The 27,376-nt window shown below is 36.2% G+C and overlaps 1 long non-coding RNA gene across 1 annotated transcript; it reads left to right on the top strand.

Annotated features, from left to right (window-relative positions):
- The first annotated feature begins 8,854 nt into the window (after positions 1 to 8,854).
- LOC127478742 (uncharacterized) lies at positions 8,855 to 25,985 on the top strand. The gene is made up of 3 exons (XR_007907306.1): positions 8,855 to 8,951; positions 24,222 to 24,289; positions 25,840 to 25,985. It is a non-coding gene; the product is annotated as an uncharacterized LOC127478742 (long non-coding RNA).
- The last annotated feature ends 1,391 nt before the right edge of the window (positions 25,986 to 27,376 follow it).

Here is a 27,376-nt window from a genome sequence, read left to right on the forward strand (position 1 = left end):
AAGCTCTACTGCAAGTAGAAACATTACAGCTTTAACAGCATTTATGAGAGTTGTTAAATAAACATAGCTACATTGAAACACTTGTTATAAAATTTTAAGAAAATAAAGAAGAAATCTTATTCGAAGGTGGAAATATCAGAGTGGAACAAGAAGTAAAACAGTGCAGAAGGGTGGGCAAATGATAGGAACCCTCAGGTTTATATCTACAGGAAGAGATCTTTAATATGCAACTCATAAAACTTGGTGAGGTACTTCCTAAAGTTGTTATCAAAACTTCCAGTGTATTCAGTGAGCCAAAAGTTTTGCTTCATGTCTTCACAGCAGTGAAAATGCTCCCTGTCAGAGTTTTCGCAGTGGAAAATCTTTTCAATTCCAGTCATGGTGAAGGTCATTTGCTCTAAGCCTCTATAACATGTGAGTAGCTGTTTGCGTTCACTATAATATGGACAAATTTTCAGACAGGTTAAATCTTATCCAAAGATTCTGAAAGCTGTACTGAAAAACCCTGTAAATAAAAGATGACTTCATTTTCTCAGGGATCATACAACAGCTATGAGAACATGTAGTACTGACAGGGGAAAGTAATAAAATACAGAAGAATAAACACAACATATGTATCCTTCCTTGATCTTTCTCCAGATTCCTGTCCATTTTTTCTCCTAGTGTTTGAATTCTTCGCATATTTAGAGAGATGCGCACTCAGAGGGTATTTTTGCTGAGCTCTTGAGGTAGTGAAGTATAAATCCAACAGGCGTGTTGTATGACTAAGGGGTTTAGTGGTCTATTGGGGGAAAAAAAAAAGAAAAGGAGAAAGAAAACAAACACCAAAAACCAGAGGAAGCTCAGAGGAAGCTTCTGGCCACTTGCAACAGAATGTTAATAGCTTCATGTCACTTTAACTCTGACAGCTCTGAAGTGAAAGACCACTAATCTCTGTTTGTAATGTTCACAATTGAAAAGTAAGTATTCTTACTTAAGCCAGGGATAAGTATTAACAGTCTGGAAATGAAGGGAATGTTCTGTAACTTACTTTAGAATCAACAAATACCTCCCTCCAAAGCCTTGGAAAATGTATATTTTTCTTTCTTCTGTGAAAGCGCAGGTTATTTAACTGGAACACTAGCTTCAGGTTCACAAGTCATCAAGGGTACATCTTTGTAACCTGCTCCAAATTTCAGGTACAAATTATAATGCATGTTTGCTAGAATGGCTTAGGAATCTTCTGAGTACAGGTTTGGGATATCTTTGTTTTTCAAAATTTATTTCCTTTAAAACATTATCTAGGAAACAATTGCAGACAATGTCCTGACTCAAAGTCAGGAAAAAAATAAAAAAATAAAGTAGCCACAAAAATTGTGATTGCTTAGAATCTGTTTTGCTCTTTCTTTTTTAGAATTTTGTAAACAATTGGGATTTTCATTTTTCATTAAAACCTGTGCATGAATATTCTGGACACAAAAAGTACTCCCTAAAGTTTTCTTGTTCACACTTCATACATATGCCTAAAGATTTCTCACAGAAACTTCAGACTTCTCTATAGCAACATATGGCACAATTTTTCTAAGAGCACTGCATATGATTGGCCAAACTCTGTGCTTTTGTCTGAGAACCTATCAAAAAGTGAATATCCTGGAAAAAGTGTTATTTTAACCATTTCAATCCTAGATCTAGGTGCAGAAGTATGCCAGTGGTTGCATTGCTGACTGTATATTTAAATCAGAGTGACTTTAGTCAATCATTTTAATATGAGTATTTTGAATAAATAATCTGAGAATCTAGAAACTTATATTGTTTTAGTCTTTCTCATCTTGCTTTATTTTCTTAATCTTTTGTTCTTCCTGATCATGCCTAACCAACTGCATTCTCATTTGCTTCTGAAAGTTGCTTTTATGTTCATATGTATAAATATGGCAGCAGCAGGCATATATAGCTGTTTATTGTGTGATATCAGATCCTTTGTTCTTTGGATTTATTTCTATTGCTTCATGTTATCAGCTGATAAGTCTCATAATCATAGCCTTCACAAAAAGTTTGGCATTCCTTTAACTATAGATGGATATATTATGTTTAAATATATGCATCTGAACAGGCACTAAATTCCGTAAATAATATTCAGTAATTTCATTTTTCTTGCCAGAAAGGCGCATGATAATCTTCTTTTTAAAGTGGCTAAGTAATGATTTCTCATATGTTAAAATTCCAGCTGGGTGAAAATTATAATTCAATTAAAATACACAAACATCATCTTTTCTGACATTGTATAAAATAACATTACATACACATCACAGACATCAGATTCTTGGGTTTGCAGGCATGTTTTTCTGTTTGGATATAAAACAAAGGAACAAGTTTTAATGAAGTTCCACCTATTTTTTCTAATCAGTGTAATTTCAAGTTATAGATATAGTAAATCTCATTGTTCCATAGCCATTTCACAGATTTAAAAAAAAAACCAAAAAAACCCCCAAAAAAACCAAACAAAAAAAAAAAAAAACACACACAAAAAAAAAAACAAAAACAAAAACAAAAACAAAACCAACCAAGCAACCAATCCTGAACTATTTAATTGCATATGCTGAATATAGTAAAAAGAATTATTTTTCTCTGCAGAAATGACAATTGTTTTCAGATTAATCATTTCAACAAATGTTTTCTCAGGGATTAAATCAATAACTGTTATCAATTCCATGATCTAACTTTCTCCAAAACTATGGCCAAATGTAGTCTATTCAACATATTCAATGTATTTTTCCATTAATTGAAATTATTCAAGTCAATTGCAAGAAATTTAGAGCTTAATGCGGATTTAATGTTATTTTTATTTTTTTTTAACTGAATTTATTCAGGTTTATTTAAAAATGTAGTTTAAATAAAATACATTCTAACAAAAACTGAACAGTTAATTTTTTAAAACTTTGTCTTTCTCTGTGTCAGACAAACAAATACTGAGCAAACTGTTGTCAAGTCACATAGCTTCTATTTGGGTGGTATTTTCTGTTTGTCTTTCACTGAACATTCCATTATCAAAATATGAACATAGTTGAAAATTTGCTACAAAATCCTAATACATTTGTTACGATATTAATTTATGTTTTATAGCTTCCTCTTATACGCTTCTTGTTTAGCTGGCCAGGGCAAATGCTTGAGATGCAATAGTAATGTTTCCAGACTTCAGATGGGTGGAGAGATAGTGGGAAATATGTTTAATGCCCATATTTATATATTGACACTTGAAGAATTGTATTTTCTACCCAGATAATATTTTTGCTTATAAAATGTTTTTATTTATCCTCCTAGTTATGAATTACTTGAAGCAAACATAATTTCCAGTCAGCAGGAATTCACTTAGTATAGTGTATGAAAAATTTGACATATTTTCTAGTGGTATTGTTATAATCATATACACTTAAATTCTTACATCCAAATCTATGTACTGTAACTGCTCTGTAAGTTTTCATGAAGTGTACTAATATGTTGAGTAGTAACTACATTCACTTAGATTTTATGACAATTAACCATGTAAAGGGTTAAATTTCAGAAATAAGCTAAATTCTTTTATTTGTTCAGATTTCACTTATTGTTCTTTTTTCCTTTCAGTCCTCCTTTGCTTCATTAGATGCAGTAATATCTCTCTTGCCTGTGACAATTTCCATTAATATCTCAAAGGCAGCTATTAAGTATCATTACAAGAGAAGATTATAGAAGGATACTACATACAATAACACTGAAGATAAAGACAATAGTCACATTTTCATTTGTTTCTTTGTTCTAAAAATGTAAATCAAATTTCAGGCTCTTTCAAGCATTCTCTGCTCTGCTTATGCTTTCAGAGACTCATAAAAAGAACAACCTTCATGGCCAAATAAATTAATCTGTTAGGATTACCTCAACAAAGAAAGTACTGCTCCTGTCAGAGATTTTTTCAGCCTTGTGCCCCCCTAGAAAAATAACTGTCAGAAGAAAAAAAGAAAGTATTTCAGTTACATATATTTTTTTAAATCAGAGAATTTGGTTAAAGACATATTTTAATAAAGATCTTTAAAAGTGCAGAAGCACTTATAAAGTATTCAGCATTAAAAACCAGTCTGTCACACCATCTAAATATTTGGTCAAGCAGCTTTTAGAAAATTATCTAAACATATCTATGGGAATTTAATTATATCTAAAGGTCATTTTAATTCTTGATACTGTGAAAGAAAATTGAAATCACAAAATTTCTGCACTGGAAATTTTGAAATCCTTACAGTATGAATCCTCTGAGCCATGATGATTGATACATCTTAGGAGAAGCTAATAGGTATGGAAGCATTTCTTCTTTTCCTCAGTTAAGCAACTGAAAAAAATGGGGATAAAAAGGATATGATTGTGGGCTTGTTCCAATTAGCTTTGTATGCCTTATGATTGATTGTCTTTGGAGTCAATGGAAAGAGACAGTCAATTCAAAAGCAACTTAAGTCACCTAAAAAAGAGGATCCAGGGAACTACAGGCCTGTCAGGGGCTCAGTGCCTGGGAAGGTTATGAAAGAGATTATCTTGGCACATACAGGACCAACAGGGGATCAGGCCCAGTCAGCACAGGTTTAGGAAGGGCAGGTCCTGCCTGACTGACCCGATCTCTATCTATGATCAAGTGACCCACCTAAAGGATGAGGGGAAGGCTGTGGATGTGGTCTACTTGGACTTCAATAACGCCTTTGATACCATGTCCCAGGGTGTTCTCCTGAAAAAGCTGGCAGCCCACAGCTTGGACAGGGGCACTCTTTGCTGGGTTAGGAACTGGTTGATGGCCAGGCCCAGAAAGTGGTGGTGAACGGGGCTGCATCCAGTTGGTGGCTGGTCATTGGTGTTTAGTGTTGGGCCCAGTCTTGTTTGCAGAAGTGTTGATCTGCTGGAGGGTAGGAAGTCTTTACAAAAGGATCTGGACAGGTTGGATTGATGGGCTTAGGCCAGTGTTATGACTTTCAACAAGGCCAGGTGCTGGGTTATATCCTTGGATCACAACAACCTCATGCAGCATCAGAGGCTGGGGGCAGAGTGGCTGGAAAGCTGCCTGGAGGAAAAGACCTGGGTGTGCTGGTCAACAGCAGCTGAATATGAGCCAGCAGTGTGCCCAGGTGGCCAAGAAGGCCAATGAAGTTCTGGTTTTTATCAGCCATAGTGTGGCCAGCAAGACCAGGGCAATGATCATCCCCCTGTCCTGGGCACTGGTGAGGCCAGACCTCAAATCCTGTGACCAGGTCTGGGCCCCAGACTTCAAGAAAGACATTGAGATGCTGGAGCGTGTCCAGAGAAGGGCAACAATGGAGGTGATGAAGTGTCTAGAAAACAAATCCTGTGAGGAGAGGCTGAGGGAGCTGGGGTTGTTTAGCCTGGAGAAAAGGAGGCTCAGGGGAGACTTCATCACTCTCTACAGCTGCCTGAAAGGAGGCTGTAGTCAAGTGAGGGTTGGTCTCCTCTCTCAGGCAACAAACGATAGGATAAGAGGAACTGACCTCAAGCTGTGACAGGGGTAGTTACACTTAGACATCAGGAAGAATTTCTTCATGGAAAGGGTTGTCAGGTATTGGAACAGACTGCCCAGGGAGGTGGTGTAGTCACCATCCCTGAAAGTATTCAAGAAATTACTCAACATGGCACTTAGTGCTATGGTATATTTGATATGGTGGTGTTCAATCAAAGGTTGGACTCAATGATCTTGGGAATCTTTTCCAAACTTAACCATTCTGTGAATCTATGTTCTATGAAATCAATCACCTCATAAAGGTATCTGGTTTTCTCTTCCAATTCTATTGGGAGATGCAATGTGCCATCAGAAAAATATAGGGTTCAAAGGTCAACGTGTTTGTGAACAACTTCAAGATCTTTGTGGGCATAGGATATTTAACAGATATAGAGTTAGAAAATTAATATGTAGATACTTGCTTTCCAGTTGAAGAATAAAGTTTCATATATTATCAGCTTTTGTTTCAATTGAAAATGCATTTTCTCCACAGTGAAAAATTACCCAAATAAATAGTATTTTTGGTAAAGCTGCAAACAAATATGGTCTTTGTATGTGAGACGAAACAAGCAACTTTGATACCTTTCAGTTTTCCAAATTAGAAATACTCATTTTTCATAATTCAACTATAATCTGATCAGCTATCAGGACAACTAGAATTAAACTATTTCCCCAGGTTTGACTTTTGGATAGACTGTCTCTCCCAAGAGAAATTTGTTCAGTTGCTTCCAGCCATTATGATTCAGGATGTTAGTACTTCATCAGTCATACTACAGAGAGTGTAGACTGATGCAAGAATCTGCTTCTCAGAAGGAAGTGGTTACATAACGGGTGAAAATAGTGTTTCTGAATTTGCTTACACTTTGTTGCGTAAAAAACTCGTGGTTCATGTGCTTCAGCTCTGATCAAGCTGAAGAATTGAAAATGAGTGACAACATCAGGTTTTAAAAGTCTTAGTCAAGCAGCAAAATAAGGTGCCTGATATTCTGTGCTAAACATCCAATTGTGTTTGAGATTATACCAGTGGTTTTTGTACTTGAAGTAGTGTGTTCACATGCAATATATGGACACTCCTTCAAGAGTGTATTTCTGGCTGGAGGTGCCTGCTGCTCCAGGAGAAGTGTAGCTGACTCCTGTTCTCTTTGTCACTGCCCAGAAAGAATACTGTGACCCTTTTTATCAGAATAAGACCTTTTGTGTTCTTCCTCCAGACTAGAAGCCATATCCAGGTCCGTATGCAACAGCAAGTGGTTATGGTTTTCCTACTTAAAATGAAAATACAACAGGAGTGACCATATTTGCTAGAATAAGCACTGGCTGGTAAAATCATTACTAAATTATATTTAATCAGCAAGGTGCTTTCAGTCTCTCTTCAATGATGACTAGTCAGATGGAAGTTCATTTCTGCTCATATCAGAAGCTGTCAGTCCAGTACCTTCTGCCAGCCTTATAATGATTTCAGAGCCAAAACGCTTTTCAGACTGATACAGATGAAATTGGCCTCAGTGCTTTAATAAATAGTTAGCATCTTTGAAGTAGGTTGTAGTGGGTTTGAGTCTAGGCCTTCCTTCCTGGGAACCAAGTCGGAACCAAGGAAGTATTCCATCCTATTCCTTTACATACATACATATATATATATATATATATATATATATATATATATGTATATGTATATGAGGGGAGGAGAGATTGAGTCTCTCTTCTCTTCTGGTAAGGTTTGGAGACAGCAGATTCCCGCGGCTGATCTCACTCGTGTGGGGGAGCCGAGGCCTGGTTGGGCCTGCGGGGCCTGTTGTTTCTGCTGATCCAGGAGGTGGAGGGTGGTGGCGGCGTTTGGTGCAATTCTGCTCTCTTGAGGGGAGTATTAAGATTTTCTTTTGCTAGTTCTTTATTGATTGTGTATACCTGTCTTGGTTCTTTTAGTTTTTGTCCCTTTTTCCCTTTTCCCTTTGGGGGGTGTTTGGGGTTCTCTTTTATCTGTACATAGTATTGTAACTGTATATAACTGTGATACATGTAAATATATATATTTTGCTATAGTTCTGCTATTTCAGGTTTTTCATAGTTTTTTTCCTCTCACTCTTTGCCAGAGAAGGGGTGGGGGGAAGGAGCCTTTTCACTGGATCCTGGGGACTTGGTGGGGAGCCAAATCAAAACTAAGACATAGGTTCAGCCATTCATTAGTAGTTCAGAAATGCAAGACTATGATGTCAAAGGTGCCATTTCTACCTTTGGAGTCCTCAAAGAATCTTGGGTAGAATTACACCACCCACACCAAATGTCAGTATTAGGGATGCTTTCATTTAGAGTACAAAGGTGGAGTGAACAAAGCTTTACTGCATCTTTTCACTACGTGTGTAGTTATAATAGAAATGTCACTTCATACAGATTTTAAATTTCAAACTATAATTTAATAGACAGAGGCCTGCAGTCAGTACTCAAGAATCACTTAAACAGTAGGATAATGCTAACCTTTTTTTTGCTTCTTCTCCAGCTATCTAAGCTATTTCTTTTAAACTAAAAAAAAAAAAAAAAAAAAAAACAAAAAAAAACCACACTCAGGACATTACTTTTCAAATTTCTATTTTAATTACAGAACCTAGTTTATATCAATTAGTATTTGTAATAGCAAGGCATTACTGAACATGAAGTGATCACTCTCTGGGAGGGAGGGAAAGACAGGAAAGACTTTTTTTATTGTCAGATGCATCAGGTCTGTAGGGAAGAATTCCCAGTTCTTTTACCCAAGAAAGCAAGGCATGGGATGAACAATAAAATGCCTGGCATTTGCCAGGTTTCTTATAGCACAAAATCATGATGTTAGTTCCAGTCTATTCCAGAGAAAAACAGGGAATAAAACACATTTACAAATAATTTCACTGCCTTGTGCCACTCATCTGTGCAACAGACACTGTAGTATAGGCAGCAGAGCTACCATACCAGCAGTGCAGGAGGGAGAGGGCAGGGGACAGCAGCAGTCAAAGCTGTGACCTACAGGAAGCTTGGCAGTGGGGACCTGTGTGTGCCTGAGAACACCGAGGAGTTCCAGCCCCTCCTGAACATCCTCTGCCCTGCTTGCCACAGCACAGGATGCTTTTAATCAACTTTTTCAGGGCAGTAGAGACTGTGCAGCGTTGGAGGACATCCATTCAGCTCACTATTTAGGTGACATGTAGGTGGAATGTAGAAGACTAAATCTGGGTAAATTCTGAATTTACCTTTACAGATACATATATTTTTTGCAGGGCTTCAAATTTTCTACAGAGTGTTTGTGTGCTGAGTTGACCAAATCCAGCCAAAAGCATTTTGCTAAATTCATTCATTTTAATGTCTTCAGTTTAATATGCTGCAGTTAACTTTCCATTTTATAGCCTTGTTTTCAACCATGGGCAGTCATAATGTCCTCTGATGTCCTCACCTGCCTCAGTGGGTGTACACTTGTATCTCTAAGGTGGGTTAGCACTGGCTAACGGCCAAACACCCACCAAGGTGCTCTCCCACTGCCCCTCCTCCCCAGTAGGTCAGTGAAGAAAATAAGATAAAAAGCTCATGGTTAAGATAAAGTCAGACAGATCATGTACCAACTACCACCATGGGCAAAACAGACTCAACTGGGGGAAAATGAATTTAATTTATTATCAACTAAAATAGATCTGGATGGTGAGAAATCAGGGCACAAATTAAAAAACACCTTCTTTCCACTCCAACCCCTCTTCACAGGCTCAACTTCACTCCCTCATTCCCAAGGGGCTAGCTTTTCCACAGCTCCTGTCTGGTGTTCCTTCCTCCTCACACCTTTCCCCTGCTCCAGTGTGGTGTCTCCACAGGCTGCAGGGCACTATCCACACTGCTGTCTGTAGCACTGTCTCTCCCTCTATCAATGACTTTGCTGTTCTCAGGGCTGTTTCACACCCTTTTTCTCCTTATTTCTCTGCCTCTCTGCCATTTTTTCCCTTTCTTAAGTATGTTTTCCCAGAGGCATGAGAGTGGGGCTCAGCTGTTTCCTGTGGTGGTTCTTTGGAGCTAGGTGGATCCATTTGCATCAGCATGGGACAGCCTCAACCTCTTCCCTCAGAGGCCACCACTGTAGCCCATTGTTGTCAACACATTTCCATACAGTTTCCTACTTCTCAAGACACTGTTATCAACAGCAGGCAGCATGATATGAAGGGTATGGACCTATGTCCTTTCCTCTCTACATCGTACCACTTCTCTGATTAAACTGATCATTATGTCAGGGAAGACAAGGGGAGGGAAGAGAAGAATAGAAGCTACACAAGAAGCAAAGCAACATAATGAATGTTGTTATTTTCCTTATTCTACCACAATTCCCTTCTCAGTTTTACAAGTAGATGACTCTTCTTATCCTCACCATCTCTTTGGTTTAACTCTGTCAGTGACTGAACTGTGCTCCCACAAAAACTATTTTCATTTTCAGTTTGTTTTACTACATCCCAGTTTAGGAGTCTTGCACCTATCATCTTCTAATAGATGAAAGAAAATGTAAGAGTTCTTCAGTCTTCTGAGTATCTTCAAAGAAAAAAGCAAAAAACATCACACTAATGTACCAAATTTTTATATTTCAAATCCATCACTTTATTTTGGCAGAAAGCACACATGCACACTCATACACACTCATACACACACACACACATGCACATACCTTCTTTGAGATATGCTCAACAAATTTTTAAATACTCGTTTCATTTATTGTCTTTCGTGCACTTCAATACCTTACATACATCCTATATACAGTGTCTTCATTCATAAAAGAAACACATTTCATAGTAATTTGGCATTCAATATATTTTCAGTAAATGATTCAGGATTTCAAGTTGATAAATATCATTTCAGATCTTTCTCTTGGCTGCTCAGCACTGTCGTTAAGTCAGATATTTGGGGGTGTGCAGAAGCAGAACTTTGTGGGCTCTGGAAGCCTTGGGCATCCAGACTTTGTTGATCCCTGTGGGTTTTAGCTAAACTGCAATGACTGTTAATGATCTATCACTGGATCTGAATGTCTGCATTGCTTTTAAAGTAGAGGTATCAACATTCCTTTCTTTAAAATCTGTTTTTGAATTCAGTCATAAACTTAAAAGAAGTTTATTATGAATGTTGTCTAACATGGAAAATTGCGATTGAGAACAGAAAGTGGAAAAAACGCTTTCTATTCCATGGCAGCATTGTAATAGGTTAAAATCCAATCAGATCTGACCTTCTCAAATCGAGAAGGTCAAGTTGGGAAAAAATAACCAGAATAATGAGCTTTCATCTGAAGCTAAAGTAAGCTAAAGTTTGAAGTGGTGTTCTCAGCCTGAACATAAGACAGGTAGAATCATCAGTACTTTAACATGAGTCTGTCAAGGAGAACTAAATGTCATGACCTAACTCACACATGTGGTCATGGTGTGGCTTATTCATTCCAGGACATTTGTCTGGCTTTAGAGAGAAGCAAGGTTTTAATGAAAATACTAGTAATACTTTCTAATTATTACTTATAATTAGTAAGAAAGCACATATGAAGACTAGGTTTATCACAAACAAGTACTTGCAAAGTTTCCAAGGACTCAATTCCTACAAGGAAAGAAAGTCACCTGTGTTTGCTGCATCATCTGTAACAAATATATTAATTATGTTATATATATCAACTTCAAGGTTATACAATATCAGCACTGAGGTTAAAAAAATAGTTGTATTAAGTTAAAGTTTTGTTTTCAGCTGCATTACACTGAACCGGGAATAAACATATAGCATTCATCAAAGTTAATCAGATGTGTTAATTAAAGGGGAAAAAACCTGTGGCTCATAATTTAATATTCAGAGCTTGTTCACGTGCTTCTGCCTGCTATCACAGTGTCCAAAATGTAAAACCAGACCATTTCATAGAATACAATTCTCTTCTGCTCACATGTAAAGTAGAATTCTTTCTTGATAAAGGTGGGCAAAAGGTCAATCTAAACATCAAAGATTTGAATTTAACTGCTGAAATATATTCAGAAGTGGAAATGAAATCCTTCTATGATCATGAAAAATTCTGATTTTTTTTCATTCCTCAATAATTGAGGAATATTGAGAAACAAAAGAAAACAGGCATTTTTCTCAGGCATAAGCACAGACTAAAGCCCATCACTGAAAAATTAACTTATGATTGTGTTTTATTAGGTGCATTGCCCGGGAAGCTTTCTGTTTATTCTCATCAGCCTGCTGTCCTCTGCTATTATAATTTACAAGTGCATAGGCAATTTAATATATCCTTGTTTGAAACACTTCAGAATCTACTGGCAGTTTTCACCAGTAGCACTGTGGATTTGTTCTTGCATAATTGCCTTTAGCAAGTACTAGGGTTGAAGGATTTTCAAATTCACATGAAAGGAGAGACTGATTAGAGTATGCTATTTATGATGATAGAATTAAATTTCACTGTTTCCCTTCAGATTCTCAATACAGGTGGTCCTTTGCTATCATGACCCTTTCCTAAAGTCTTAGCTCTCTCAGAAAGGTAACACAAGTGTGTCTAGAACCAGATTTTGTTGCCATGATTTCAGAGTGCACTGAAATATCTTTTCAGAAGTAAACACCATTATTTAATACCAGCAGTGCACACCATCAGTAAGTAAAAAAATAATATGCAAACCATAACTGTCAGAAAAGAGCAGAAACAGAAGGGATTAGAAAAGTGGCTCAAGAAAGGAAATATTCTGATTTAATTATTATCATACTAGTACACTTATTTTCCCACATATCACCTTTTTTCTAGAATGATGCACAGTGAGATGATTAAAATACTAATTTGTGTGAGTCTTAATGCAAACAAATAATGCTAATAATCTTTTCTTTGAAAAGTTAAGAAGTCTGTTCAGTGTCATGTAGCCATCCAAAATTTGATTCTAGAAACCCATAGCTAAAATCTAATGTTAGTCAGTAAATTTTAACTATGCATAGCTTAACAGTGACAGTCCCTCAAAGTCAAAGCAATATCCTTCACTGATCAGGACCTACAGGAAACAAAGTGGAGTTTTTTTCAACCTTTTTACCTAAGTCTTATCATCTTGTTATATACACAAGAATGGAATGACATAGCAGCTTAGTCTAGTGTCTTGTCTGCAGGACAAGCAGACAACAATGAGAAAGGAGTATAAACCACAAAAACTGTAGAAAAAGTCAAGTGACTATGTGAAATTACAATCAAGTCCAAACCAAGTCTAACAACTTTTTGCTATAGCAAGGAATAAACTGTAAATTATCCAGTCATGCAACAATTTTTTAAAATATAGTCCTTTTCTAAACTGAGAGTTTTAAAAGACAATAAGGTATAAATCTTGCACCAGCTATGTAATCTGCATGTAAACCAAAGCTTTTCTTAATCTCATTAATGTCAATTCCAGGGCTGTGTCTCTCTAACAAACTAACTAAAATGAATAGCTATTTTGTCTTGAGCAAGGTCCAGCTTCTAATTGTCTGATGTAAGTAGTAACTGGATTCTTTGTTTAACTGTGTCTTTGTTTAAGAAGTGTTTCTTTTTTTCAGAATAGGAAAACTGCCTGTTATCCTTTATGTTCAATTCTGCTGTGGCAAATGTCTTTTCAAACATTTAGGCTCCTATTTTCTTGTTTGTTTGTTCTGCTGTTTCACACAGAGAAAGGCAGCAATGAGAAGTAAATCGGGCAGACAAGAAGCTCTGTACTTGTCAGATTTTTGTTTTGTGCTGCCACATTTGTCACTTTGGCATAAGGATAAGCACTGTTCTGCGCATGTCCTCAGCTAGTAAAGTCCAAAGCAAAAAGCTGAAAATTAAAGCTTTTGAGCTTTCCTCATACACAGTCCTGCCTCTGATGCCTGTGCTGCTGGCTCCAGGGATGCGGATGTTCTCATTTTCGTGGCCTGTTCAGGGTATCCCAAAGGGAATTGTATTGTTCTCAGTTTGGTGCATGCATCCTCAGAGATGAGATCAGACTTCAAAAATCCTTTCTGACCTCTGTTTCTCATACATGTTCCATTCCTGACATTTTTCTGCCCCGTCTCCCAATTTTCTCATAGAAGTTCTTCTTAAGGAAAGGTGCTTCATTTGCTCTGATTCAGTGTACCTGGGTCAGTTGAAAAGTGATCAGGACAGTTAGGGAGTCCAGGGATTTGAGGATGTGAGAAGAGGACAAATAGTTGCACTTTATGAAAGCTGAAAAGTGAGAGTTTGAAATTTAGAGGATTGGTGCTGGCTAGAGACTGTGACCATATTCACCTGTTGGCAGAAGGACTTAAATTATGATGAAAAAAAAGTCTTAAAAAGAAGGTTGAGATTTGTTATGCTATATTGACAAGATCCTTAAGATACTCCTTTCTACAATGGCTGTAGGAAGAGCTATAGTCTCTGGACCATGTTCTAATAAAGTTTTTCTGTATTGTGCTGTGTTCCCTATCTAACTATTTGATACATAGTTATACATATATTTGTTCCATATATATTCATCTCTGCATATCTATTTGAAATACTTCTAAACAAATTGCTCTTTGCTTCTCACAAAACATGAAGGAAAAATCAAGTAGGTGGTTTATTTAGCTTGTGTTCCTTACCACACTGATGTTAGGTTGGAGTTTCCTGAGAAACCATAATTTCTCATTAGGGGAAGAGGAGGGGCAGACACTGATCTCCTCTCTGTGGTGACTAGTGACAGGACCCAAGGGAATGGCCTGAAGTTGTGTCAGGGAAGGTTTAGGTTGCATATTAGGAAAATGTTCTTCCCCAAAAGCCGGTTGGACACTGGAAGAGGCTCCCCAGGGAAGTGGTCACAGCACCAAGCCTGACAGAGTTCAAGAAGACTTTGGATGATACTTTCAGGTTCATGGTGAAAGTCTTGGGAATAGTCCTGTGCAGGGTTAAAAGCTGGACTCAGTGATCCTTGTGGATCCCTTCCAACTCAGCACATTCTATGGTTCTTCTCTTTTACTGCATTTGAAGATGTTCCCTTCTGTCCATTTTTGTTAATGTGTAGTGGCCACAGCATGTTCAAGGCCAAAAGAAAATAGTAGTTCAAATCATAGGATCACAGAATCACGGGATGTTAAGAGTGGGAATGAACCTTAAAGAACATCTAGTTCCAACTCCACCTGCCATGGGCAGGGACACCCCCCACTAGACCAGATTGCTCAGGGCCTTATCCAACCTGGCTTTGAACTGCACAAGGTAAAGCGCCAACACTGCCTTAGAGGATTATATTCCCTCACAGCTCCTCCCTGTTGGTGAGCACAGTCCAGCATCACACCTTTCATTTTTGGCTCCTCAATCCCTCGTATAAGGAAGTTGTCATTGACACATTCAAGGAACCTTCAAGATTGCTTGTTCAATCTCTGCTTTCAACAGCTGGTTAAATATTTACCCGCAAAAAATGGAGATTTTTCAGTCTAGTCTTCCTTAAAAAATTCCAGTTTATTGAAGAATCTCACAAAAAACTTGCTTCACTGAAGAGTTTTTCATACCTATAGCGAACACGACAAAACAGGATTGAAGTTAAGCTTATCTTTTCCCCCTTCTACTTAGTATTTTTAAGAATCTGTCTTAGATAATTAATTTGTGGCATCTCTCTCTCAATGTCCAAGCAATATTAACTTTTACCTCAATACAGATGACTCTACTGAATATCTGGATATGTCAAAGCTAACTGCTTTAATACTGGAGTGCTTTCTGAGCCTAGTCCATGCATTGCCTTTCCTCTGCTTCTGTGAAAGAGGACTGTAGTAGTGTAGCTGAGTGTATTTTTTTCTATCCTCATCTGACAGGTTTCAAAACCTACCAATTGTTATCTTCTTTCTGGATTATTTCAGTATAAACTGAGGATCTTTTCTAAATGCAAAGGGATTTCAGATCTTTTAATTTTTGATACAAGAAGTGTAAATGCAGTAATGAGCATCATCCTCTGAAAATCTGGAATTTTGAAGTATCAGAACATAAACAAAGACTGAAATACCATGTTGGGCTACTTTTTTAAAAAAATCATTAGAAAACCTGTGTATCTTCTTATTGAATTGAGCTTAGCAATTATTCAAACAAACTGCTAAGGGACTCAAATTGGTTTTAACATATAATATATTGGAAACAAACCCAACCACACACAATAATACTTACACTGAGGTAACATGAATTTACACTTGATTTAAATTTTTTGACGTTTTGCTAAGCCTGTACATTTACAAATATATTAGTATGGTAGAACAGAAGTTGAGAACTGCTAATTGCAAGAAATACTATTTTATTTGTGCATGCACAGGTATGGTAATTGTTAAAACAGATCTCATATATTCCTTGGTTTTCTAAAACATTGTTTTAGCCTGAGTTAAATGCAGTATCTAATTGTCAATTGCAATGCATTATGTTTATATAATATGATACTTATTTTTTCCACTTGAGTAGATAAAGTGAGTATCTATTTATATTATCATGATGTTTGAGTCTGTAGAGGCTGATTAGTTACATTGAATGCCAAAAGCAAATGCAGTCTCCTGAATAAAAATTGGCAGCTTTTGTGGCATGTGAATGCAAATCGACAAACAAGAAGAGACATGTATTACTGTACCTAAAGTCCTGATGTTCTTCTTATATGGCCCATTCACACCAATAAAATTGTGAAATTTTAAATTCCTCCAAGTTTGCCTTTTTTTTTCTTTGCCACGTAACTAATATTCTTGGTGCTGCTTAGCAATAAATAGAGAGATACAGCCTTTAACTGAACAGTGTACATTATTTCCATGTGGATAAAGTGCATCCCTGCATTTGATAGAGTTCATTTGGGTGAAGAGGTTCTGCTTTGGATGAGCTGTGTTTTCCACTAATGAGTATTTTCTATATATTGCTTCTTATGAAGAACTGATAACCTTGTAATAATCTGTTTTGACAGTATTTTCCTAGAAAATATTGTGTTAAATATTTTAGACATGAGGGATCATGGACATATGGATATAGTGGTGTGCACCTTCTCTAATTATATGCATTATACAATTTGCCATTGTTGGAGACTGTTGTACCATCTTTCTTTCATTTAATAATGCTTTTGCAAATTGGCAGATAGCATTTGGGCTAAAATACACACAGAGTTTTTGCAGGAATAAAACATGTTCTGCCTTTTCTCTAGTGTAGAGTAATTTGTCAAGTAATTAGCCAACCTAATTAAATTTTTGTAGCACTAATCAAACGAATATGCTAAAATTTTCCTTGCACAGCCAGTTTGCTGTCTGCTTGCATTTAACTTGATGGTTTAAAAGAGGCCCTACTATGTCTGCCACTCCACTTAATCACCTCATTTGCATTTTATATTGGTAAATCAAATAAAGCACCAGTGGCTTTTAGTATGATTGACTATGGTCAGGGCTGTTCAGATGGGACTTTTTCACAGAAAATTAGGCACATTTTAATATGAGTGAGTCTGTGCTTTCAACATTCAGCAAACTACATTCACTCAGCTAATTAAAAGTGCTTGTTGCTTTTTGCCCATGTATGATAGATTTATCCAGCTGGTGTGTCCATTTTCTTTTGCATAATTTCTTGATGGAAGTTTTTATCTTTATACATAATAAGATTGTCTAAACAACACTTCAAACCAATTTGCAAGAACTATATAAATAATATTTTGCAGAAGCTATTTACTTTGAAAGAAATACACTTGCTGTTCAGCAAACTGATTAGGTTATATATCTTTGGTTTTATATCCTTCTGGAACATAAACCCTTACACTACAAAATTTTCAGACTCTGTCTTTACTGAGCCAGAACATACCACTTTCCTAAAATCATGGGAAAAACTGCTGAAGAGTATTCCTAGCAGTTCTGTCATTATATAGAGTTTGGTCTTCCTTTAGATTAGATCAAAAGACCCAAAACTTTACAGATGAAGTTGCTTATAAGAAAAGTTATTTATATGCATAGGTGTGCCTTCATTGCTTGTTATTTTGAAGGATTCTTTACCATAGATGAAGCATTTCCTAAAATGGGAATGGAAATTTTTCTTTTTCTCAGGGGGCAATGAGGACACAAGTATCAAAATGCATTGCCGGATCACTTGAAGCTCATATATGTGTAATCAATAGATGGAAAATTAGTTTCATTGATATATACCCAAAAGAAATTAATTTTTCATTATTTTTTTGGAATAAACCAGGTCTAAAACTTAAAGATTTAATGATAAACAACTTCTTTTTTCCTAACAAAATTGTGTTCACACAATATCATTTAGTACCTATCTATATATAGATATATATATAAATATATACATACACATGTACACACACATATTCAAACACATATTTATTCATACACATATTTTCTTTTCTAAAAGGACTGACAGCAGGAAATAGCCACCATTCCTGACTGAGACGTAACATGAGGTAATGTAAATTAGAAGAAGATGATTTGGGGCACAGATAGTAAATAACATGAGCTTTTGCATACCTGAACCCCCAACTAGCTCCATCTAGCTCCAAAGACCTATCTACATTCAAGAGGCTTATGCTGCCCCCTTGCTGGAGTGGTGGTGAGCCCTTAGCCAGACCTTCTGTAGATGGTGGAAGGATGAATACTGCATCTTTCCTTAAAATTTTCCAGATCTAAGCAGCTACTTGTGACAGTCTTCCACTTAGTGGAAGGGAAGAGATTCAGTCACAGAAACTCTAATAAATTTGTCAGAGAGGAGCTAGTTTAACATAACATTACATATACAATTTTTATATGGGTATAAAGCAAAATTTTCCTGTACAAGCTGCAGGACTTCTCCCTGAGGTGCCTGCAGGGCACTCAGATATTCTCTCCTATTAATAAAACCATGACAGAAGTGATTTAAGAGGGGGAAAGAAGGCAATCTTAAACCATCATAGGTATTTGTTAAGGAAGTATATGTCCAAATCTTTAGTCATGTGATTAGTTTCATTGATTGAAACTAAGGGATTCATAAAGAAGGCTGAATTTATTGCATAAGGTTGTTTTGGATGGGCGCAGGAAAGGAATGAAAGAAAGTGCCAAAACCTATGATAGAAAGTAAAAGATAGAAATAGCAAAGAATTATATAAATATAGAAAACCATTGTTTGCAGGTGCTCAGTTAAAGATGCTAAAATGATGTACCTAACTGCAACGCTTAGGTACCCACTTATCACTCTGAGAGTCAGACTTAAAGATGAAGTTTGCATCTATCTGTATTACTGCTTGCACAGTATGGTTCATCAAACTTCTTTGGAGTTTTTAGGAGGTTTCTCTGAAAATGTTCTTCTTAAAATTTCAAAATGCTACAAGTTAAGGACTAAATCACATGCTTTTCCCTGATGAGAGAAAGTGTCCTTGGACGTGGAAGTGGTGACTTCGCCATGAAAAATATTGGAGCAGAAAAAAAGGCTCAGCAATGGCCATAGAAATCTCAGAAGAGAGGCTTGAGCTGAGCCCTTGACCTACAATGTACAAATGTAACAGATGTCTAAGTACTGTAATGCAGCTTTAATTAAACATAGACCAAAACCTCCTTGCTCTAAGCTCATGGAGATTATCTTGATAAGAATTTGGCCTTGTTCTGGATGAATTCTCCCCAGTCCAGAAGAAAGGCAGTAATGCTTTGTGTGTTTTGGTAGCAGCTGGAAAAAAGCAAGCTATACCACATCCTGCAATTACAGATCGTTTACTTGAGAACATTGGTTAAACTACTTTCCTGTGCCTTATAATGCCTTAGCTGACTTAATACTCTAGCCTCTTTGGTAAATTTCTTTGAGATCTCTTGTTTCTAATAGTGGATGCTGGTGCAATACAGTTCTGAGGGATATTCTGATTTATACTTTTATATTCTTATTTACAGGTGTAAACAATCTCATTCAAAAAATCCTCAAATACATGCAGTCATCTTACCCAGTACTTAAAGAAGAATGCAAATAAACAGAATAAAGCTATTAAATTTTCTTGATTTGGTATTTCAACTGTCTGGCCTTTTAATTGTATTTTAATGAATTTAAATTCAACTAAATGTCATGTTCAGAATGTGAATACTTTAATCACACTAAGAATTTATTCTGAATATCTTGTGCTACTGAATAGCATGTTGATGTTAATTTGATGTTAAGTGAAACATTTTATTGTCAGTTGAAGACTATGGGTTATCTTTGAATTAAAGAAAAAAATAAACTAAAACAAAAAAAACCAACCAATTTTCAGATTCAAAAGCACCAAATGTGGCATTCACTTCATCCCCAAAAATAGTATTGCTTGATAAATCACAAAGGACTTGTGGCACCATAAATGTTATTTTTGTTAATCTAAGAAGGAAACACTGACATTTGTTATTCCACTAGATAACTTATATAATTCCTCAGTTTGTGAATCTCATCTATACTAGTCTGAAAACCTACCTAAAAGCTGCTTTTATTTTGTGTCAGTTTTTAGAGTTTAGAACCTGATTCATCAGTCTTTATTCATAAAAACTGTTAGTCTTTAAATCCTGATTCTTGTGCCTCAAATTTACTATAAGCATGTAAATGAGCTACGAACACATTCTGCATAATAATATGACATTTATTGCAATTTCCTGCTACTAAACTCATAAATACATGTTAGAGTTAAGAAGATAGATTTCCATGTCTTAGCATAATTTGGAAGACATAAGGGTGTCTGTGAATTTCATCTCACATTTTCTTTCTTTTATTCTAGAGAGAACAGCCTAAATGCTGGTATTAATTTTCAGTTATTCAGTTATTCATTTAATATGAATTGTGAACTCTTCAGGAACTTTAAAGGGTCCAGCCTTGTTGACTTCAGCTAAAGCTTTTTCTGCATCAGATTACAAGATCATGCTTTCAGTGAAAGTCAGCTGATAATAGGAAGTTTGCTTTCTGGTCCCTGCTGTCCCCATGAAACCAACACGTTAATCCAGTTTTCAGTACTGATTTCTATCCTTCCTCACAGCTGAGGATATGTTTGTTTGTTTTGGAGAGTCTTTTGAGTTTATGTATGAGGGGAGGGAGTTAAAATTTAATTTTCTCTGCCTCTTACCCTGTAATCTGTTTCTGACATATGTCTGTGTGGAGCTTGAGCTGAGCTCTCTTCTAGCTAAACTGTTTAGTGAATTATTATCTCATGATTACCAGTGAGCACAAAGTTTGTATTAATAAAATATTATAGGTCACAGTTCTGAAATGGCTGAATGACTTCACCTAAATGATATAGTCAACATATTTAACAATAGCTGTGTTATTACCAGACTTGAATGTCCACCACTATGGTAGTAAAAGACAAACACTTGTATGTGACTACATTATTTGATGTCTAGAGCAGAGAGCTTTCAGAAATGTAACTTGTCTTGTTAATTTAAAAAATGAACACTTATTAACAGTAGACATATTCCTTGTCAGAGTGAAATTCAGTCTCATTGTAAAAATAATATATTCTTAGAGAATTTTGCTCCTAATCTTTGTGTCTGCCATTCAGAAAAAAAAAAAATAAAACATCCCTTCCTACTGATACTCAGAAAATAATTGACTTTATTTTTTTAGTATAGATTTTATGCTGCAATCTGAACTCAGGTTTACATTTGCAGTCAAATACAAAACACGTAATTGCTCCAAAAGTTACCTGTTACTAAATTGCAGGTATAACCCAATTCACCTTCATAGAAGGGAATTTCTGAAAATGTTCCCCTTAAATGAGCAACTTGTATTGTATAGCATCTTGAGCTATGGTTAACACTTCATGAGAACAAAAACAGGAGGAATTTATGCAAAGTAGCATGGACTGGCTCTGTACGCCAAATGGCACAGTTTAAAATGTACGTGTGCTACAGGCACACTGCAGCAGACTCTGAGCTGCATCAGCTGATCGCGCATAAAGAGGAACCACAGTAAGCAGCTACTGTCAGACCTAAACAATAGCATTTCGAGCAGTTTATTTAACTGAACTAATTCTACAAAGACAACAGGTTTCTTCCTATTGTTACAGGCTAGCAGTGAAGCGGAACATCAAGCATGTCTCTCAGTAGAGAGCTTGTTTGGTCTCTTTGTGTGGTATTTATAGCATGGTCTGGTTAATGTCCATCTTCGCTTTATTAGTATTCTCTTAAACCCTGAAATTTTACCCAGACTATTACTAATAAACCAAATCTTCTCACAGAAGCAATGTATATTCTCCAGCAAGTCCTGTGAAAACTTCTAAACCCTTTTTAACTGTGTGTGGCTGTATTTCATTCCATCTTCTTTTGCATACTACAATACTTTTTTATTATTATTCTTGGTTTTCCTTCCATGGGGGACTTAGAATTTTATATTTTAACAAATATTTGGTTTATATTTTATTTTGGTTTTATATTTTATTTTGTTTTATATTTATATTTTAACATATTTTTACTTTTTAACATATTTTTGTTCCATAACTTTATTACTTATGACAGCCTTTGATACATACGGAAAAACATAAGTTCCTTGCATCAGCTATAAATAGCAATGTAAGGATCAGTTCCCATGTTCTCATAAGCTAAAATAACATTTATCAATTTGGTAGCATAGCTGCATTGATAAACATTTTTTCTACATTTAACATTCCAATTTCTGGAGAGAAATTAATTTACCCCAAATACAAGGCCAAGCTGAGGCATAATCCAATTTGCCTTGGTAGAATCATCTGTAAAAGCCACAGTTAGTTCCTGAACTTATCATAAAAAGTGTTTTCAGAAAACTTTATTCCTCACTTATGCCAGTAATTTATCAGTAAACGATTCTTCTCTTTCCTTACCTGCTTAGACACTTTCACCACTAACAGCAGTTAATAAATTGACAGAATGCCCGAACTTTTTACACTTTTTTGTGCATGGAAAATCACACTAAATTTGTCTGAATTTAGCCTCACTAAAAGGCTTCTCAGTGACAATATCCTGACAAATTGTCATTTCTGAATACAATCTTGATATACCATGTACACAAATAATATTTTAAAAGAGAACTTAACATTAAAACAGTGCTAACAGGAAATGAAATTAGAAAGTTGGAGCAAAAGAAATAACTCAAACAAATGTTAAAAAATATTAAAATGTAAAATTAAACAGCATTCTCTATCAGAAAATTCTCTCCCTCCCCTAGAAATAAAACATTTCAAGAGGTCAAGGAGATCAATTATTCACAGCAAGAACAAGTCTGTTTCTTTCTGTGCTTCAGGAATGCCCAGAGTGCGTGGTGAAACAGCGATGAGAGCTGTACACAATGAGGACTCAGCTTGGTATTGCCAGTGTAGCAGACACTCTGTTCCTTTACTGCTGACTGTTGAGACTGGAGAAAATGTTAGTGGAGACGGTTAGCTTTTGGCTCTGAGTTGTCCACAGCTCTTAAACAATTCACATGCTCCTCTACATCCCACCAACCCTGGACCAGCACAGGAAAGCTCCTGACAGGATAGTGGAAGTCAGCAAGAGTTTCTGCACCCAACACTGCCCCATTACATCAGATTCAGCTGCCCAGGCCAGCGCTGTTCATCATATAGCAGAAACATATAATCATAGAATCGTTAAGGTTGGAATAGACCTGATTACATAAGAACTACTCATCGGTTTCTCAGCACTCTGGGGTGTGACAGCTTCTGGCTCTGAAACATGTTGGTATATAACCCCACAGATCAGGAGGATTGGTTATCTTTCACCATGGTCTCAATCGTTCTTGGTGAATATCACCATATCTGTATTAAAATACTATGGGGAATTAGTAGGAGTTTTATGTTTGGTTTGTTTGTTTTATTTTTAATTTTAAAACACTTTAAAATCAATTGCATCATTATATCTCTTTCTCTTCCTCTTAGCTGCTGCAAGGAAAAATTTCCTTGTATTTGAGACCAGATTATTATCTTCTTTAATTTTCAGATTCAAACTTCTTGAAAAATATGCAATCTACCATTTGAAGAGTTTCATTTAATTTAAATGTATAAAATACTAAAAATTTCCTAGTGTTGATATAAAGTATTTCCTGGTATTCTGTACTCTGCTATAATAAATATTTTATCATTCTCTTGCTTATAAATCACTGAAAACTGTTCTGATGAAGAAAAAAAAAAACAATGACAATATTTATTTATTAAACCTTAGCAGTTTTGCCTCTCTTTCTTTTCAACACCATAGCTGAGTGCTGAGCACCTGGGGTAGCTGTAAACTGTATGTGAGTTTTCCCATTTTCTTTCATGTCTTTATCTGTCTCTCCACAGATGCACAGTCTGTACTGACATGTACACTCAGCTTCATTATTGGTATATTCAGACTTTATTTTAAGTTCCTATTCTGCTAAATGAATTTTTTAAAGTAATTCTTTACAGACCTGACCTCATATATCTATAAAGGGGAATAGGAGGCATAAACTGGCCTTTATTCCTTAGTTCTGGCTACACACAGTACAAGTGGCTGTGTGTGGTGTTGGAGTTCCCAGGAGGCAGCTGCTTTCCCTTCTGCAAAGCACTGAGACTGTGCAGCAGCATGGGTCTGACCCTGGTACTCCAGCAAGCAACAGGGTTCCCAGCCCAATAAGATACAGCACCAGGCATCAAACTGAAACCAAATTATAACCTTTCAGCAGCCTCGCCTGAAACTAAACATTTGATTCCAACTCAATTGGAAAAGTTTTGGCAAAGTGACCATAGACCTACTTTTCTGTTTAGAAGTTCTGTATATATATATGTATACATGATAAATGTTCTTCAACCTAAATGTGTTTTGATATTAATAATAAGCACTCTAATTACAGGACATTTGTCAGAAAGAGGCTTCTTGTTTTTCTTTTCTGAGGAAAGGCAGAGACCAATAAACATAGAGGTAATGAGATAATACTCATTTACACTTAATGTCTTTTCTTAAGAGAAGATGTGCTTGTGATGATGCAGCCCCAGGCACAGGGATAAGCCCACACCTCCTGTCATCCCATTCAGGTGTGGCAACCAGCAGGAAATGGATATGTAAAGTAGCACAGTACACAGGATGGCAAAACTGCAAGCCGTACACATGCCACATGCTCTGCTACTAAAAATTACATTTGTTGGATTGATGCTGCTCTCTGCATTGGCATTATTATCATCTGCAGCAATGCTACTGTTCTGGCTTTCTGAAGGAATCAGCTTCTTTAGTCCAACAGAGCAACACGTTGATGCCTCCATGCTCCTGAATCATCTCTTTTGCATGTCATGTGCATTTGGAGCTGTTTAACACAGCTGTAAACAATGCAGATATAGTTTGAAATATTAGACTAGACTGTAGTAGCAACAGAATGACACCAACAGATATTAATACCTTCTTCTGGGCTTGTTTAAGAGAAGAAAAGAGAAAAATTCTCTGACTAACTAATCTCAGTTAAAACCCAACCAGGGAAGTAAGCATTTGCAGGAGATTTTCTAGCTTTCACATAAGAGGCTGAGGTGTGCACAGACCCTGGCAGAGTCTTGGAACAGTCTGCTCATTCATGCAATATAAAACTGTTCTGCTTTCTCAAAGAGTGATTTCTTATGAGTTGTATTAAACTGGAATTGAGTTCAGAACATCAAATCCAATTAAATAACTTCCTCCAAAGAAGACAAAAGTTATATATCTAGAGGCTAATATTCCAAGGTGTGCCACAAAAATGTATCTATAATATGCAGTGAAGAGACACAAGCTAGATCCAAGAAGACAGCACATGCACGTAAAAGTACAAGCTCAATCTTACCCAAGCCAGGAGATGGAGGCATAAAAATGCGGTGTTACTGTAACAAACAAATAGGTCAGGAAGCAGCATTCCCTGCAAGCTTGATGCCACCTCCAAGGCTATGTTTTCTCCCAGTCAGCAGTCTGGGAGGTAACTTTTCTCCCAGTAACTCAGTCAGTTGTTCCTGCTGCAGCAGTCCCTCTCCTGAATCCAACCCAATGTACTGCCTTCGGAGGTATCAATCCATGCTCAATCCACAGCAAAGACAGGCACATAGTGTACTGTATTTTCATCAAAAAGATTGTAGCTCGAAGAAAACAGTCATTAAAGGAATAACTGTTTTCTCAGGCTGCCTGCCTAATCAGGAAAGCAAAATGTTTCCAGGCAAAATGGGTGTAAAATGGAAGAGAAAAAAAAATAATACATAGCCCCAGGTTAAACAAACTGTTTTGTTGTTTCAAAAAGAAATCTTTTATTTGATTACTTTTTTAAGTTTCTACATTATCTGTATTCACTAGTGTTGGCAGTTTTGCATTAAAAATGGCTGTTTGAAAAAGCAAATTGTTTTTTAAGGCACTTCACAGTATTTTCTGAATCCTTTTCCCTTCTAAAAAGAAAATTAATTTTTAAAGCATTTCATATTTGGTATTTCCTAAATCCTTTTCCTTTACTTTCTCTCTTTAACTAGAACTTTTTATAAGTATGATCCAAATTTCAGAATAGTTTCTGTCACTTGGCTGTCCTGTGAAATGTGCACTATTAAAAAGAGGAGCTACTGAAAATTATAGAAAGAAAATCATCCTAGAAGTTCTAATTAAGGTACCTTTAAGTTTAAATACGTAATACTACAGTTTAAGCAGATATTTCTTTTTCATTAAGTATTCTTTTATTGCAGTTTTTCCCATTAGTAAATCACCATGTCTGTATTTTTTACTGATATGAGCATATGAGAGCTTTATTATTATAGTATCAGTCCCATTAGGGACTCTAGTTCATGTTTACTGAGAAAAGTGTGTAGAACTTCTGAGAACAATTGTGAGTTTCCTCTCCTGATCATAAAAAACTCTTTAAAATCACTACTTGTTTGGTTTGATTTTGTTTTCTTATTCCTTTCTTTGTCTTTTTTGAAGTTTTTTTGTGTGTTTGCCTTGTAATTTCTGAGCCTTTGAAGGGCACTATTTTTCATTCCCTTCCTTTTCTTCCCTGCAGTAAATGACAGAGATGACAGAGCAGATCCTAATGCTCTGTACTAATTGTGGGAGGTTTTTATAGAATACCGATTACTTTATGACTAGAAACAAAATTATGAGTTGGAAACACTGGAAATGCAACACTTTGTCTGCACTGATGCACTTTTTGTATGGGCATATTTTCACCACAAAAACACTGAGGTCTGAGGAATGACTTTTCATCTGTGTCAATTGCAGCTTCAACATTACAGCAATGACCCAGCAGCTCAGGTAAATGAAGCTGTAGACATTGGGTCTAGTCCGTTTTCCTACATTTGCCACTGTTGCCATCCTGAAAAACGTCAAGCTTCTGTTCCAGCCCCAAAGACCAGACTAATGGAAAAAAAAAAAAAAAAAAGGAAAGCTATGCCATTGTCTATTTAGTACTATTTTGTTTTTTTGTTTTCTTTATTCTGAGTTCCACATCCTTTGCACAAGTTTTTGCCTAAAACTGTTGAGACTAAGAAATATTCCAGTCTCCAATTTCAACACAACTGGATGCTTCCTAATTTAAGGAGATTGATGACCAAAATTGGAAGAGCTTGTTATACACCTTGTGTTTGATTTTTTTGCTGTTTGCATGATTTATGCTTAAAAACCAAACCCAAATAAATGCACAGAATGTTAATCCAGGTGATTCTGAAATAGAAAGTCACATTAACTATCTAAGCACATATAAAAATACCTGAAACCACAGTGATTTGTACTGCGACTTTACTATTTTTATCTGAACACTGAGAGTCTGAGGTGATCATGGTATATCCATACAATGGTATACATCCATTGTAGGGTTGTATTTGGGACAGACTACACTGGATCAATATATGCACTCTATGTGGAGCTGTATTTCAGTATTAAAGTATCAATAATCTAATGAATACAGTGCAAAATTGAGAAAGAAGAGATGATACACTGAAACTATATAAATGTTTAACTGCCTGCAATCACCAGTGTGGTTGTTTCAAAAAGGAACTTTATTTAAGACATGGTTAGCTA

This window comes from Manacus candei, unplaced genomic scaffold (genome assembly GCF_025592945.1).
Source record: "Manacus candei isolate 608988 ecotype Guabito, Panama unplaced genomic scaffold, ASM2559294v1 h1tg000061l, whole genome shotgun sequence".
Lineage (NCBI taxonomy): Eukaryota > Metazoa > Chordata > Aves > Passeriformes > Pipridae > Manacus > Manacus candei.